Consider the following 16,189-nt stretch of genomic DNA (forward strand, 5'->3'; position numbering starts at 1 on the left):
GCAGACGAAACAACCCACACTGCTAAAGACCAATCACCCCTTCGAGGACCTCCTCAGATGCCACCTCAGCTATCCGAAGACAGAGCTTTTACTCGACGTTTTACACAACCAGAGCTTAAAGCTAAAGACGCATTAAAGTGCATCCCACAACTTAACGGCGAAGACGATATAGGAGTAGAAGAATTTATTAAGGAAGTTAGAGAGATGAGGGTAATGTGTACTGAACAACATTTATTATTAAAAATGATTAAGATAGAGAAAATTTCGGGAAAAGCAGCTACGGCAATACGTAACGTACACATATCAGAATACGCACATTTATACCAAGCATTACGACAGAACGTAGCAACTCAAGCTTCGGTTCGGGAACACCAAGACCAATTACGAGAGTATAGTATTACCAATGAATACCCGGACGAAATAACCAGACGTGCCATGAGCGACAGAATTTTAAAAGATTCGGTAACAGATTTCATTCGAGGATTAAAAACAGAAATAGGACAAGTTCTACTTGCCAATCCGCCGTACAACGTTATCGAAGCCGAGAAACGCGCCGCCGACATTGAAAGATATTTTCGTGAAGACAGAACGCGCAAGCAACAGACTGCTCGTCTCAATAATGGACCACAGTATAAACCACGACCAATAACGAACTCTACGTCCACACCTCTCAAAGCGATTGAATATACCCCCGCACAGCGACCAAGAACTGCGTTTCAACAAATCGAACGCTCACCATTAGCAGAACGAGCCCAACTACGATGCTTCAAATGTAAACGCCTTGGACACACGTCAAACCAATGTTCAAATTTTCGAACACCAGGCCTACAACAACGAGCACCTCCAATCAACAACATCGAAATGGAAATAAAAGAATTAGAATCAACGCAACTACAGGAGAACTCCCAACAGTGCTCCTTGGACCAGTTGGAGAACCAAAACGGAGACTTCTTGTCGACACAGGAGCAGGAATTAATCTACTTAAGCGAAAATGGGTATCAAGAACAGAACCAACACCTATAACGAAATTCGCGATGGGACATTCTAAATTCAAAACTTCAGAACGCGTTATTATAAATCTGTTTGGCAAAAAGGATACGACCATATTACCTGGGCAAACCATATCAAAAACAGTGTACCTAGAAGGAAAACCAACTTCAGTATGCTTTATCAATGGTGGACGATCTTCATAACTGTAGTATATTTAGCCAACACGCAAACAGAAATTCTACCGTTAAAACAAAAAAAAAAAAAAAAAAAAATACTTAACGACATATATTTATATAGCGATACCAGAAAAGCCAATTGACCTGGAAATGATCTGCAGAAGTACTAAGATTTTGGAGGACCAAAATCAATCTAAGGAGGGGGGTATGTAACATCAACTACACCTCGATCTACATCAAAGACCGGGCCGCGCTTCGGAACCGCTGATGATAGAAATAAAGATGCGGCCGCACTCGGCGACAGTGTATGTCGGCGAGGCGAAGTGCTCAATGAACCCTCAATATCCCAACGGTCCTTTTGCCGAATATTCGAGAACGGCTAACAAACGAGTGGATAGTGGGGATATTGAGGGATGACAAAGAAAGAAACAAATCAGTTTTTAAAGGCGGAATTGTAAGAGCGTCAGTCTTAAAAAGTCGCTCCTAGAGTTCGGAAGTCAAGTGTAAATCAAGTGTGAAGAAATAAATTCTGTCTTTTTTTTATGTTTTTTTATTATTTTTTGTGTTTTTTTATTATTTTACGTGACAACCACATCTCGATCCACATCAGAGGTCGGGCCGCGCTTCGGAATCGGTGGGCTGATGACGGAAATAAAGATGTGGCGGCACTTGACAATGTATGTCGCCGAAGCGAGGTGCCTAATGAACCCTCAATATCTCAACGGTCCTTTCGCCAAATGTTCGAGAGCGCCTAACAAACGTGTGGATAGTAGGGATATTAAGGGATGACAAAGAAAAAGAATCGGATTCCGCCGAAAGTCAAGTTGTAAGAGGTTCAGTCTTGAAAAGTCGCGGCTGGAGTTCAGCAGTGAATTGTAGTTAGTGTAAACCAAGTGTTAAATTCTCTCGTTTTATTTCTTTATTTTTATCTTTTATTTTTCATCTTTGATTTCTCTTTTTTATTTTACGTGGCACGACCGTTGCTGCGTATGCATTCTTCCGAATATTCGGCAGAAGATATCGATGGCACATTAGACATGTCGGCCTTCCGAAGCCGTCGGAAAGTTCCGTCGTCGGATCCCGCCACAGTTCAAAACGACTGCCTCTTTGATAAATTATCGCGCTATATCGTAGATAATAAACAACCAACAGTCCGCGATCGTTCGCTATGGAATTTCACTCTGTTACAGTCTGTTAAATTTTAAATCATCAGAAAACAATACTCCATTAAAATGTACTGTCCATATTTTTGTACTGTCCAGTGCTTGTGTGCTTCCCGGAAGTAGAAGCAATTTCTGGCTTCCGATTTTTACGACTGAGTATTGGATTCTTCGGAAGCTCCTTCGACACTAAAATCACGAAAATACTTCTGAACGATTCTTACGCAAATATTCAGATCATTCGTAACGTAGATTTCGTTTTAAGAATCATAGCAATTCGAAAGTGATCGTTTCCGGAAAAGCAGTGGATGCGCTGGTTCATCTTTCTTCTTCCTTCATCTATTTTTTCTAAATTTATAGATACTGTGCTTGCTTACAAGCTGTCTCGGATGTTCTAATAATATTTGGTTTATTTCGTCAAATGTCTGTCTCTTCTTGCGTACTGATGCAGCAATTTTTCTGTCTTCCGAGCGTAGACTGCTGACTGAATTCACGATTTTCATTTAAATTTCCCAATTGTTATTATAAATTGAATATCTCATGTTACATAGACTTATTGTCGTTCGATTAATTCGTAGCACCACCGTGTTTGAATGTTCGTCTCAAATTAATGTCCGCAGCAAATTCAACATCGAATCGTTTCATACTTATCTTCTCAAGTATCGTTCGTGTTTCGAATGTCTCATGGCCGTTCGTAAATCGAGCGTGAGTGTACATGTAATTGTAAGCATAAAATCGAATTGTTCGTTATTTATTACCCGTAATATAGTGCGATAATCTATCGGAATGCTAGTCGTCTTAAACTTATGTTTTCCGCTATAGATTTTCCAATAAACTGAAGTAGTGTAATTGCGCAAGTATATACAGTGGCTAGAGGAAAGTGTGCGTTTTATTAAAATCGAAAATACGTAAGCAGTTAAACGAGCAATTCTTAATATTTCAAGAAGAGCTTATATTATTTTTTGAAATTTGCTCGTGTTAAGCAGTAACGATACTACTTTTATTAACAACTAGACCGCGGATATTTATGCAACTTCGTATTTTTGTTCGTGTAATCTACAAAATGGAGCTTCGATAGAAAAATGTTTTATCTATTGAATATCGTAGAAGGTTCTTTACTTTGAATATTTTATGTATTTCTGCATATTGTGTGCATTTTGTGCATTTCTGTATCTTCAATTTTCCCATTAGTGTATAAAGATCTACGACTATTTATTAATAATAATTGAACAACAGAAACAATGTTGATATTTTCGATTTGATACTTTCTGTCGAACTGTACGAAACCCGTTTTAATCGTACGAGATTATGTTTAGAAAATGTTAGAAGTCATTCATCCCGTGTATAAGCATTTTATATTCGACAATTGCTTGAGTAAACTTTATGAAAATGTTTATATTCTTCTTCCTGTTGACAACTTTCTCTTTGACTTTACTTTTGATTCGTTGTATCAGAGATATAATATTTGTAGGAAGCATGCTTCATGATATTATTTCTTGATAAGTATAACACGCGTCGTACGAAAACTACATCATTACGTCATTAATTAGTGAACAAGGCGACGTTAAATTGCTGTTGTAAATGTGTTTAGGCATTGCTTGACTCACTCGAGAGACTGTGACACATGATCGTTTTCTTCGACGCCATAATTTCTTTTTTCTCGTGTTTTCCATTATTCATAAGCATGAACATTTTGCACACGAAAAATATTCTTTTAATAATGTTGTCACGACAATAAATTAACGTATTCTCTGTAACTATTTCCTACAAGTATTCCCTCGTATATTACACTTTAATTATTTAATAACGCTCAATTACTTCGTACGCGTGTTTTTAACACGTTAGTTGACAATTAATTAAGCGCAATTCAGCTGATCGCGTATGTGCTAATATCTACTTTTATTATTTAGTAAATTAGATTAGTAGAGTATATAGTAAATTATATTTATACCTTTTTCTTGATAAACGCTTTCATAATAATAATATATAATAATAACATAATAATTCGTAATAATAATAATAATAATAATATGTTGAATATTTTTGTTTCAGGTGAGTAATGGACTTTAGCGATATTTAAAAGCGTATTCAACGAATATTCAAAATCGGATTGGTGGCGGTAAGTCGAAACAACATTATTCAGTTTCTCTTCCATATTATAATCGTTATAACGCGATTCATGGTAGAAAATTTAAAAAAAGGCGATAAAAAGTGTTGAATTTAAATTATATAAGAAAATAAATTCTATCACAGTTGACTAAGTGGAGAAGATTTCGCTATGAATTTGTTATATTGTGATAAGGTTATTGCAATTGCATGATTCTTCTTTTCTTAGAAATGACTAAAATGGAAATTCCTATTCGCTTCATGTGTCCCAGGGATATGTTAGACCGATACAGTCACAGACTTTCTTTAGAGATATTTTATGGAAAATTAGAAAATATTCGATACAAATCAAATCGTTCGTTTCCCTTGCAAAGCGGTTGGTCTTTATTCTTGGATTTTTCTTATCGCCGTAATCGATCAATCTATTCTTACCGACACTTTCTTCGGTTCTCTGGTGGCACATGTCGGAATGTCTTCAACAGTAATCACTTTCACTGTTGGCGTTGAACTGAATTCTATAGCCTACCGTTGAATCTTATTTCTAAATATTTCGTAGAAAAGGTAATAAAATATATTACACGAGAATAATTTGCCAAATGTTATGCGTTATTGCTATCGATGTTAATCGCTATGAATCATCGTTTTATCCAGTTTCATTGAATCTCGTTTATTAACAAAGTAACAGAAAAAAGTAGGAATCGAGGGAAAAAGAATTTCAGGAATTCAAGTTACGAGAAGGGTTTCATCGATGTTTTGAAGAGATTAGTTTCGACAATCTTAAAATTATTTTAAATTAATTAATCGAGGATTACTTTGCGTTATCACAACTGGAGCGGAAATAACAACCAGACGAGATTATTTTTCACAAATCTAATTATCAGATGATCCCATATCAAATAATAACACAGTATAACTGCAGACTTCTCGTAGACTACACTGTAAGTGCTAAACAGTAAACTTTTTTAACACAAAGATGAAGTTTGTCTGACTTGAAATTATTTTCAAAGTTTGATTTGTTCGATTGTTGATTCGTTGATCGAGTGTAAGATAAGATCTTAAGCGTACAAAATACTCCAAACGCGTCACAAAATTTTCTAATGTGCATTCATCAGAGAAAGAATTGTATTCGTCGAAGAGCCTGTATGTGCTACCTCTTAGTTGCAGAGTTACATAAAATTACATAGAAATACATTTTTACTTAATATGCTATTCATTTAAATTTTGTGTTTGTCCCCAAATAATTTCTAGAAAACCAAAGAATTCATCCAAGACGTACTTTTTATTTTTGTCACAAAAAAGTATATCGTATAACGTTGCGAGTAAGAATTGTTATAAAATTGATGATATTTAGTATCTTCAAACAGTGTTAATAATTACTTACAAATGGACATCGCTCTTAAGTTCTGTTTCATACGATACATACGATTTTCATACGATAAAAAAGCAACATTTTTGAATTCCTCTACTTACAATGTTGTCTACAAGAAATCTTCGATTTATTCGACTACCTCGAAATCTACAATTTCACCGACTCGTCTCACTCGGCTTACTTTTCCGCAAAATTTAATCCGGTCGGCCGATGAAAAATAATTCCATTGCGGAGAATGTTCCGAACGTTATCGAACTGATGGAATACGCAAAACACGAACATGCAGAGGTCGTTCGGTTTTGGTAGCAAGGAAAGGGAGGAACGTGATTCGCGCAGCGCAGGTTTCAATCGCACGGTCAGAAAGTCGGTCCGTATAGTAGCGAATAGCGAGCGTAGAATGCGCGAGCGGAGGAAACCGGTTTTCCCTGTGACTTTCGCGACAGAAGCAATTTCCATCGGCGGAGAGACAGAGACGAAGTTTCTCAAGTTTCATTCCTCTCGCTCTGTATTCGTATCCTTCTACTCCGCCAACGTGGAAGGAACGTAATTCTTTTTTCTTTATCGCTGTGCGCCACTTCCTTTTATCCGCGGCTCTTGGTCCGCCCGTTCGTTCGTCCTTTCACTCTTTCGTTCGCTTCTCTCGCCGCGGAAGACTTAATTCGTTGGACGTCTTAATCAAAAGTTACGATTCCCTGTTTTGCGTCGCCTAAGTTAAACGTCGCGACGGAGTTACGAGGCGGCGCTTATAAGAATGGATTTTAATTCGACGAAAGTGAAAAGCAAATTTAATCTCTTGCTCTTGGTCGAAATAATATCGCTGGGAGATAGAAGACTACGAGAAAAAAGAACGCGTTTCGCTTCTCTTCGTTTTATTTTTAACTGTTTAATGTCGCATCAACCACGATCTCGTTAAGAATATCGTTACGTTATACTCATTTATCGAGTAATTCCGTTTTCCTGATAAACGTTAACGAATCGTCAATTTTCTTGGCCTCCAAATGTTTTCGACGAGCGGCTCCAATTTGTATTTTCCGTGCATCGTATCTCCGGCAATTTGATGACCACGCGAGAAACCAAGACGAACAATTTAAAAATTCAGTAATTAATAAATAATTAATTATGAAATTTGTCTTTTTCTTCGTATATATATATAATAACTATATTAATTGTTGAGGTTATTTGATGTGTGAACAAAGGAACGCGTGGATAAATTGCAAGGTAGAAAATATATATTAATACAGAAGTGTAAATACAAATAGGAATATAATTTGAGTTGGTCCAGATCCGCACGCTAGCAGTGTTACCCGATGACTGAAAGCCCTGAAGCCATCGTCGCCTGTCTACTGTTTCTGGTCTGCCTTCGTCCCAGTCTTTTGTCTATACGCTGTCGATGGCTTAAATGCTTGAGAAAACTAAAAAGACCAGATGTAGAGTTTTCTTAGAAGTGGTGATCACTTCAACATTAATATAACAATTTGTACTAATAATAGGTTGTCCGAAAAGTTTCTTTCCTTTCATAAGGTGATAATAGATGAACAACAATTTCTGTTTTATATTATTTTATTGAATTAGGTATAATCCATTTCGTTACATTTCTATTATTATGTTCGTGCATAATTCAATACACTAATATAGAACAAAAAACATTGTGCGTCTTTCCTTTAATTAATTATTTCCTTATAAAACCAAAGAAACTTTTCGGGCAACCTAATAATTAGATATGCATATAATAAGCCTTAACATCCAATGAATCTGTAGTGACACATGAGCTAGAGGACGATTCGAATCATGTTGTTTTGCCTCGGAGTATCAACATCGGTAGGGTATACATAATGTAATAATAAATAAACTCCAGGCAAAACAAATTTTCCGGTACTCCCCGGACCAGTATAAATAAACGAACGATCGTAAGGTGACCAGTTTTTCAGTCTCAGTCTCGAGCGATTTTATTAGCGATCAATACACAGCTTTTAGCGAATCAGTTAGTATCGAGCGTCTTAGCGAACATTCTCTGTATTTATTAATTATTTTTAAATACATTCGACGCTTTCAACACCGAGTTATCTCGTCACTTAAACCGCACGACCAACCATCCTCTACAAATCTTACTTTATATAAACATTTTACATTTACTACGCTTGTCACATATACGTTTGAAATTAGAGTAAGTATTTATACTAATCTGCTAGTAAATATATGCTCGCAATAAATATCTTTCTACTTACATGATTTGTATATATATCAAATGTTATCAATGTAGCCGTGACAGTCGTGTTTCATTGTATCGTTGATAAAATTCCAAAACATTCGGTGTAGCGTATCCAATATAGTTTTGAAACTTTCACGGCAGTAAGATGTCACGATATTGGCTCTTCGGCAGCAATCGTTTAGCTGTTGCACTTGCACTTTGCACTTGCACCTGGAACAGGTCTCTGGAAGTAAACTGCAATGTCTACGAAACGTTGGTGTAATGTGCTAGTGCAACAGCTATACGATTGCTGTCGAAGAACCAACATCATGACACATAGGATACAAAGGGTTCAAATACTTTCGCAAGCCACTGTACTTTCCGTAGCTTTTTGTAAAAACCTGCAATACCATACTTGCTTAACGTCTTAAGTACAATGGGCCACTATAGTGGCTTTTGCGGATGTCGTCTTATATCACGACGCGCCATTATAGTGGCTCACTTTACCGACTCTTTCGCTCACCGTTTGAATTAAATGATCTTTTTCATTTGTCTTTCTTCACACTTTCTTTTTGCTCTCGCAACGTTTTATAACAATGTTAACACTTTAACTGCCACATTAAAATCACATGATTCGCTCAGGACGTCAGTGTTTTAACACAGTGCACCGTTAGATGCAAGATTTGTTCTAATTTTTTTTTATTGATATTCTAATAAAAATGTTTAATTGTTCAATGGGCCACTTTTTATTTCAAAGTATCTTCTATTTATCGGTTATATTCAAAATGCCCTAACTGTCAATTTTCATTCAATTTTTACAATTGTAAGAAGTTCAAGCGCTCCGGTCACCAATGACCAACGTGGCAGTCAAAGTGTTAAAAATATACAGATAGAATATATAGTCTTTGTTTTTGATACGCCAGTGTCAGGTACCAATTGTTGCTTTTCGTTAATATAAATATACCATTGTTAGATGCTCTTTTTAACATAGCGATTCGTATCTTTATAATTTTGTAGAATCTTCAAGCTCAAAATGTCGCTTGAAAATAGAAAACGAAAAGCAATTTGAAAAACACTATCGCGCTATGAGTGTGAAAATTGTGATGTGAGTCTATGTGTCGTACCGTGCTTTAAAGTATATCACACTCAATTATATTATTAATTATTAAAGTAAATTATTAAAGTTAAAGTATATGCATCATATCTTTAGGAAAAATTATAATTTAGTTATCAAACATTTCGTTCCAATGTGCTTGCGTAGGGAACAGCATTATCCGTCACACATTGCAGTGCTGTGTCATTTACGTGTGACTCGCGTCAAAGTCTGCCGTACAGAGAAATAGCTCCGCGCAGAATTTATTGAAATTTATTATACGGATTTATTATGAATTATTTTGGAAAGTGGAATTACTGGACTTTGAATACTATTGTTGGAAAAGATAATGGTCATCTTGCAACTCGTGACGAAATTCTTGTATGTGTCTAGCTTTTCTTCATTCAATGTTTTATCGATGAATTAATTTGCGTTCGACTGTTTTTGAAAAATAAGAGTCGGGCAGGTCATCTTCTTTTTTATTATCAGAATGTTGAAAGTTTCTACGGTGTTTCCGACGTGGAAGCTTCGTTCGCATGATTTTTTCGCTCGAGGATGATAGGAGGCGCGTAAGTTTTCGCGTGAAGCGTGCCAAAGCGCTGTTTCTTGTCACCGTTGTAGATGTAACGTACGGTTAGCACGAGAACTTTCTACTGTACCTAATAGTTTTTTACTTTGTTGGTGACCTTTTACATTTTCTGAGTTTCGTAACTAATGACACGTATATAAAGTTTGAAACAAGCAGCGTATGAAGTTTCAGCGATATCATTTCTCCTTTTCTTCTGTCGCCTACTGTATCCGAGAAAATGTTGCGTTAGAAATGCACCTGAAGTTTTCTTATCACGCTTCCACCAGAAATTTGTCATAGCGTTGTTTTCGCTACCTGGCGATCTATGATACGTGCGCAGGCGATCAAATTTTGCGATATTTTTTTATTTCGGAACGTTACATCTATTGCTAGAGGTTAAGAAGATGTGATGCAGTAAAGCATCGCTTGAATCGTATTTTGAATTATTTACACGTTTGGTTCTCGTTCAAATTCTCATTGAACGACGTCAGGAATTATAAAATTACAAAATTATATACATATATATGTAATAATGTAAATCCTTAGGAAAATTGAGTTTATTTTGGGAATAATTAAATTAAATACAACAGTTAATACAAATCTACTACAAAGTTTACCTGGAAAATTGAGAATCGATTTTCCAAGTCCTAAATTACCGTTCTTCTATCTATTCAGTAAAATGAGTGTTTGTAAAACAAAACAAAAGTAAAAAAATATTGATTGGTGGGTAGTTTGAATTCTATAGAATTTACATATACATATAATTTTGCAATTGTATAAACAATACATAATGATAAAATTAATGTATAAAATAAAATAATAAAGAAAAATACGCTGTAGATTTTCTAAAAGGCATTGGTTTATGCAACTTGCTACAGACTTGTTTGCAACACTGACATTCTTAACGTGATTAGTAAGAATCTTAGAAGCTACGTATGACCTTAAGCTCGCAGTTAAAAAGGAAAAAAGAAAGATACAAAATAGTATTGTGCTGTTTATGTCTTTCTTGTGTTTCATACAATTTTTTTCGCATTAGCAAGAGTAATCATTATTAAATTACCAACTTTTATTATTATTAATTAAATCTAAATTTATATGCCTTTGATCGTGACGAAGATTCAAAGTCGTCACACGACGCAGGTGATCTAAAACTCGTACGTAGCATTGTATGTATTCGTATCATTGATTTATTAAATTTTGATGTAGCTGTTCCGTTACTTTTTGACGCACACATTTCTTAACGATTTTTCCAATAATTATTACTTTCCAATAATTATCACGGCGTGCTTCGGTACTCGAACATTTACAAATTAAATCGCTGCCGGCCTGATTACTTCGGTGGACCAATCGACTTTCGTTAATGATCAGCTTCAGCAAATGGGATACTTGCAGCGAGAAAGGAATTAGAAAGATACGATCAGATTATGTACAAGGGAGAGGAGGAGAAGATGGCGTTAGATGAAACAGTGGAGATGAGAGAAGGAGAAGGAAAGCTAAGTAAGCCACAGCCCTCCATTGTAGTCCACGCGTTTTCGTCCCCGCGAATCTCTTAAACTTTCGATATTATCTGCTTAAGAGGATTTTTTTGTCCGAAGATGAAGAGCGAATTAAAGCGCGACGAATCTCGACTCGCGAGATAACAAACAATTTTTTCTGCTCCGTGGCCATCCGTTAAGTGAAAAAAGAAGAAAGGGACAGGTATAAAAAAAAAAACGCTATTCCGTAAATTAAACCGTAATAACGAACATCTATTACGCGGTTTCTTACGAGTTACCAAGTTTTTCCTACCCTTTGCCTTTCACCCGAGGAAATAATGGCTGCCGTACAGCTGAAATTTCCGAGTCGATATTTTAGAAGTTACACTCAACTCGTTCCGAACTTTGTTCCTTATACAGTACGCTTTGCACGGTGAACATTATTTAAAATATCGTTAATTACTTGGAGAAGCGTTACATGATCTAAAATCGCGGCGCGCCGATATCGCACGCGATATTAACGAGAACCAGAGCCGCAAAATAGATCGGGATTACCATCTAATTACAAACTCTTAAACGAAATGCCCTCTTGTGTTTTGCTCTTAGATAATACGGAGCTTGTAGTGGCAGACGAGTTGAACAAATATTACGAGAAGGGTTGTATGCAAGACTAGCCGGAAATTGGACTCACAGTCAACTCGCGTTCTACTTGTATAACCAATATCCTTGATTTTGTAAGCGCTCCGTGTGTACTTGTTTTAGAACGTTCTGCTACGTTTTCACAGAAAATTTATTAATACCATTTCCTTTATTCGGATAAACGGGTGATTGTACAACCAAAAATGTACAATTTCCGAATATCTTGCTTTCGTTTTGAACGAATTAACACGTTCGTCGCCACATCGCACATATCTATGCGACGGGTATACTTCCGTGGGGGCTCCGTCACCAAAGTATGGTGACGCTCTCCTTGTTCGAGTTAATTAAATATACGATATTATATATAGGATATACAGTATAAAATATTAAAAACACATTATACCATACTTTTTATTAATTTATATTCTGGATAATATATTACATTATTCTATATCACATGGTATTCGTTAAAACATTACAAACATATTTGGGGTGATTTTGGGTACTTCGAACAATAGTTATAGACTCCGTCATCGCTACTCTCCTCACTTTCAAATATATTTTCACACTGTTTACTGAACATTTTGAGGAGGAAAAAATCACTGATGTACGTCTCACAAGTATGCTTCTCGACTAAATGAAAGATCTGAGATATCTGCCATGAAATCCCTCGGAATACTCCAACTGGAAAGCTTATCACTTTCTCCATTTCAGAAATAAATAATCTTTTAATAACTTTACAATGAATCGAAGGAGATAAACAATGAATCGAAGGCGATAAACGATGAATTCCTGCTTGTCGCTCTATTTACATTCTGTGTACCGGCGGTCGTATTCGCAGGAAACTTAGCCGAATCACGCTGAGTGACGAACGTGTTAATATCATTTCGTGGCAGTTGAATGGGAAAGTTGCATCATTTTTTTGTAATCGAATATTGTGTATATTATTGAGATATGTATAATTTTGTGTGCTAGACTAGATTGGTCGTGTAGTAGTGACACACGTATGTAAAACTGAGTGTGTGGAAGTATGTATGTGCGTGGCGTCTCGAAAAACAGATGAATGTAGCTGTTCCGTTGGCAGTGTGATATGGAAGATGGTGAGACAAAGAGAGTGCTGAGACGCGTGCAAATGTATATCGACGAAGATCCTGGAAATCGTTTATTAAATAAATTTAAAACTATTTTAATATGAATTCTAAGTGTAACCTTAGTGTTTCTTTACTTTTATTTCGGCGATTAAGATCCACAATTCTCAACATGTGTGTGTACGTGTGTGTGTGTGTACGTATGTATGCATGTGTATAACATTTAAGCGTTAACCATTCAGGAAGCAAAAGAGTTGCTGCACTTTATCGAGATAGCAATGAGGAGTTGACATCAAAATGTCAGTCGCGTGACTAATATCCTGTGCCAATAAGACAAAAGGTTAAAGTTATACTTATGTATATGTAGGGAAATTTGTTAACATAATATGGTTTTCAATATTGTTTTAGTTGATCATTTGTTATTAACACTTTGACCGCCACGTTGGTCATTGGTGACCGGAGCACTTGAACTTCTTACAATTGTAAAAATTGAATGAAAATTGACAGTTAGAGCATTTTGAATATAATCGATAAATAGAAGATACTTTGAAATAAAAAGTGTCCCATTGAACAATTAAACATTTTTATTAGAACATCAATAAAGAAAAAATGTGAACAAATCTTGCATCTGACGGTGCACTATGTTAAAACACTGTATTTTCGTCCAGTCGCGGGGAGACGCGATAGCGTTGAAGCGCGTCAACGGGAGTTGTAAATTCCCGTTACGATTAAACGAATCGACACCACGAGCAGGACGATCCCCTTATTTCTTATAGGATAATAGAGGTGTTTGGTTTTGAATATAACTAGAATCTACAGTTATATAATATATGTACATTTATTTACACTGATTATATTTACACTGAACTTGACTTTTGATATTTTTCGATAATCTACGATGTATGCGGTATGATTTCTGAACTGAGACTCACTGCCCTAGCATAAAATTCCTTGTCCTCTCGGGGGACGACCCCCACCGCACTCGGACACGTCACCGCTCGCGCCGATGATCACGTATGCCGACTTCTTTGTGAAATTAAAAACGGACCGAAATCGACGTTTCTGGAACTCGCGGCTGGGCGGCAACCATGCGCTTGTAACATCAACTACACCTCGATCTACATCAGAGACCGGGCCGCGCTTCGGAACCGATGGGCTGATGATAGAAATAAAGATGCGGCCGCACTCGGCGACAGTGTATGTCGGCGATGCGAAGTGCTCAATGAACCCTCAATATCCCAACGGTCTTTTCGCCGAATATTCGAGAACGGCTAACAAACGCGTGGATAGTGGGGATATTGAGGGATGACAAAGAAAGAAACAAATCAGTTTTTAAAGATGGAATTGTAAGAGCGTCAGTCTTAAAAAGTCGCTCCTAGAGTTCGGAAGTCAAGTATAAACCAAGTGTGAAGAAATAAATTCTGTCTTTGTATTTCTTTATTTTCGTTTTTTATCTTTTATTTTACGTCTTCGATTTTTCCTTCCTTTTTTCTTTTTTATTATTTTACGTGACACGCTCGTTGATACATTGTATGTTCCGTCGGGAAGATGAGAAGATTCGTATATGACGCTGGAGGACCGCGAGAGACTGTTAGAATCACGATCCATATCAAGCCTCGCGACGTAACAAATACTTTAAACACAAATGTGGCTCGTCGATATAATCTGGACAATAGGTGATCACCTTTTTGGGCCGATTCTTAGCAATTTTTGATCCTAATTGTTTAACATTTTTTTATAGTACTCTGCAAAATTTTCGTGCCAGGTACGCATGCTTGCCCTTCTTTTTTCTGCATTTCGTGTCGCAGAATTAGAAGTGTGCATATACATTACTATTATATATAGAATGAGTAAATACTGTTTACTAATATCTTCTACGCGTTTCAACAATATATTCTGGACGTTTTGTTTATGAAATAACGAATGCGAATAGTTCATTGAAATAAAGGAAGCCTCCTTATATGTCGCCATCAACTGTTACCAAGGCGCCACGGTGGTCACCCGTGACCACCAATAAGATAAACAGTCCATTGGGGAAGAATGTTCTCTTACATCATCAATTTATTATTATTATTGTGCTATTATATGCTTTGAATAATAAAAATACTCCTGAGTGAAACATGGGATTTCGGCGTGGCAGTCAAAGTGTTAATAAATAATCGTAGATCTTTATACACTAATGGGAAAATTGAAGATACAGAAATGCACAAAATGCACACAATATGCAGAAATACATAAAATATTCAAAGTAAAGAACCTTCTACGATATTCAATAGATAAAACATTTTTCTATCGAAGCTCCATTTTGTAGATTACACGAACAAAAATACGAAGTTGCATAAATATCCGCGGTCTAGTTGTTAATAAAAGTAGTATCGTTACTGCTTAACACGAGCAAATTTCAAAAAATAATATAAGCTCTTCTTGAAATATTAAGAATTGCTCGTTTAACTGCTTACGTATTTTCGATTTTAATAAAACGCACACTTTCCTCTAGCCACTGTATATACTTGCGCAATTACACTACTTCAGTTTATTGGAAAATCTATAGCGGAAAACATAAGTTTAAGACGACTAGCATTCCGATAGATTATCGCACCATATTACGGGTAGTAAATAACCAACAATTCGATTTTATGCTTACAATTACATGTACACTCACGCTCGATTTACGAACGGCCATGAGACATTCGAAACACGAACGATACTTGAGAAGATGAGTATGAAACGATTCGATGTTGAATTTGCTGCGGACATTAATTTGAGACGAACATTCAAACACGGTGGTGCTACGAATTAATCGAACGACAATAAGTCTATGTAACATGAGATATTCAATTTATAATAACAATTGGGAAATTTAAATGAAAATCGTGAATTCAGTCAGCAGTCTACGCTCGGAAGACAGAAAAATTGCTGCATCAGTACGCAAGAAGAGACAGACATTTGACGAAATAAACCAAATATTATTAGAACATCCGAGACAGCTTGTAAGCAGGTATTGTAATTTTAACGATATAATACGTGTATCGTACAGAATATTTTGAAAAATTAACATTGCAGTGAGACTTGACTATATAGGCTAAGTTTGAAACAAATCTGAAAACGTATATGAAAGGTACAAGATACAAAGTGCAAGTAAATAGGAACATGTTAAAGATCAAATTGATCAACACTACTTTTTGTATATAAATAAAATTTGGGACAAATCTGACCCATAGATGATATTCAATTATCTGTTTTAAATATTGCTACAAAAATTCACTTCGGATCGTAGCAGTTACACCTTAACATGATTCAAACGTAACAAAAATGTGAAATATTTTCCTGGATACAA

The 16,189-nt window shown here is 36.1% G+C and overlaps 1 protein-coding gene across 1 annotated transcript in view; it reads left to right on the plus strand.

The window, feature by feature from the left end:
• Cad87a (cadherin 87A) overlaps positions 1 to 16,189 on the plus strand; it is a 543,288-nt gene that overhangs the window by 57,495 nt on the left and 469,604 nt on the right. The window lies entirely within an intron of this gene.

This window comes from Bombus fervidus, chromosome 4, assembly GCF_041682495.2.
Source record: "Bombus fervidus isolate BK054 chromosome 4, iyBomFerv1, whole genome shotgun sequence".
In the NCBI taxonomy this organism is placed as follows: Eukaryota; Metazoa; Arthropoda; class Insecta; order Hymenoptera; family Apidae; genus Bombus; species Bombus fervidus.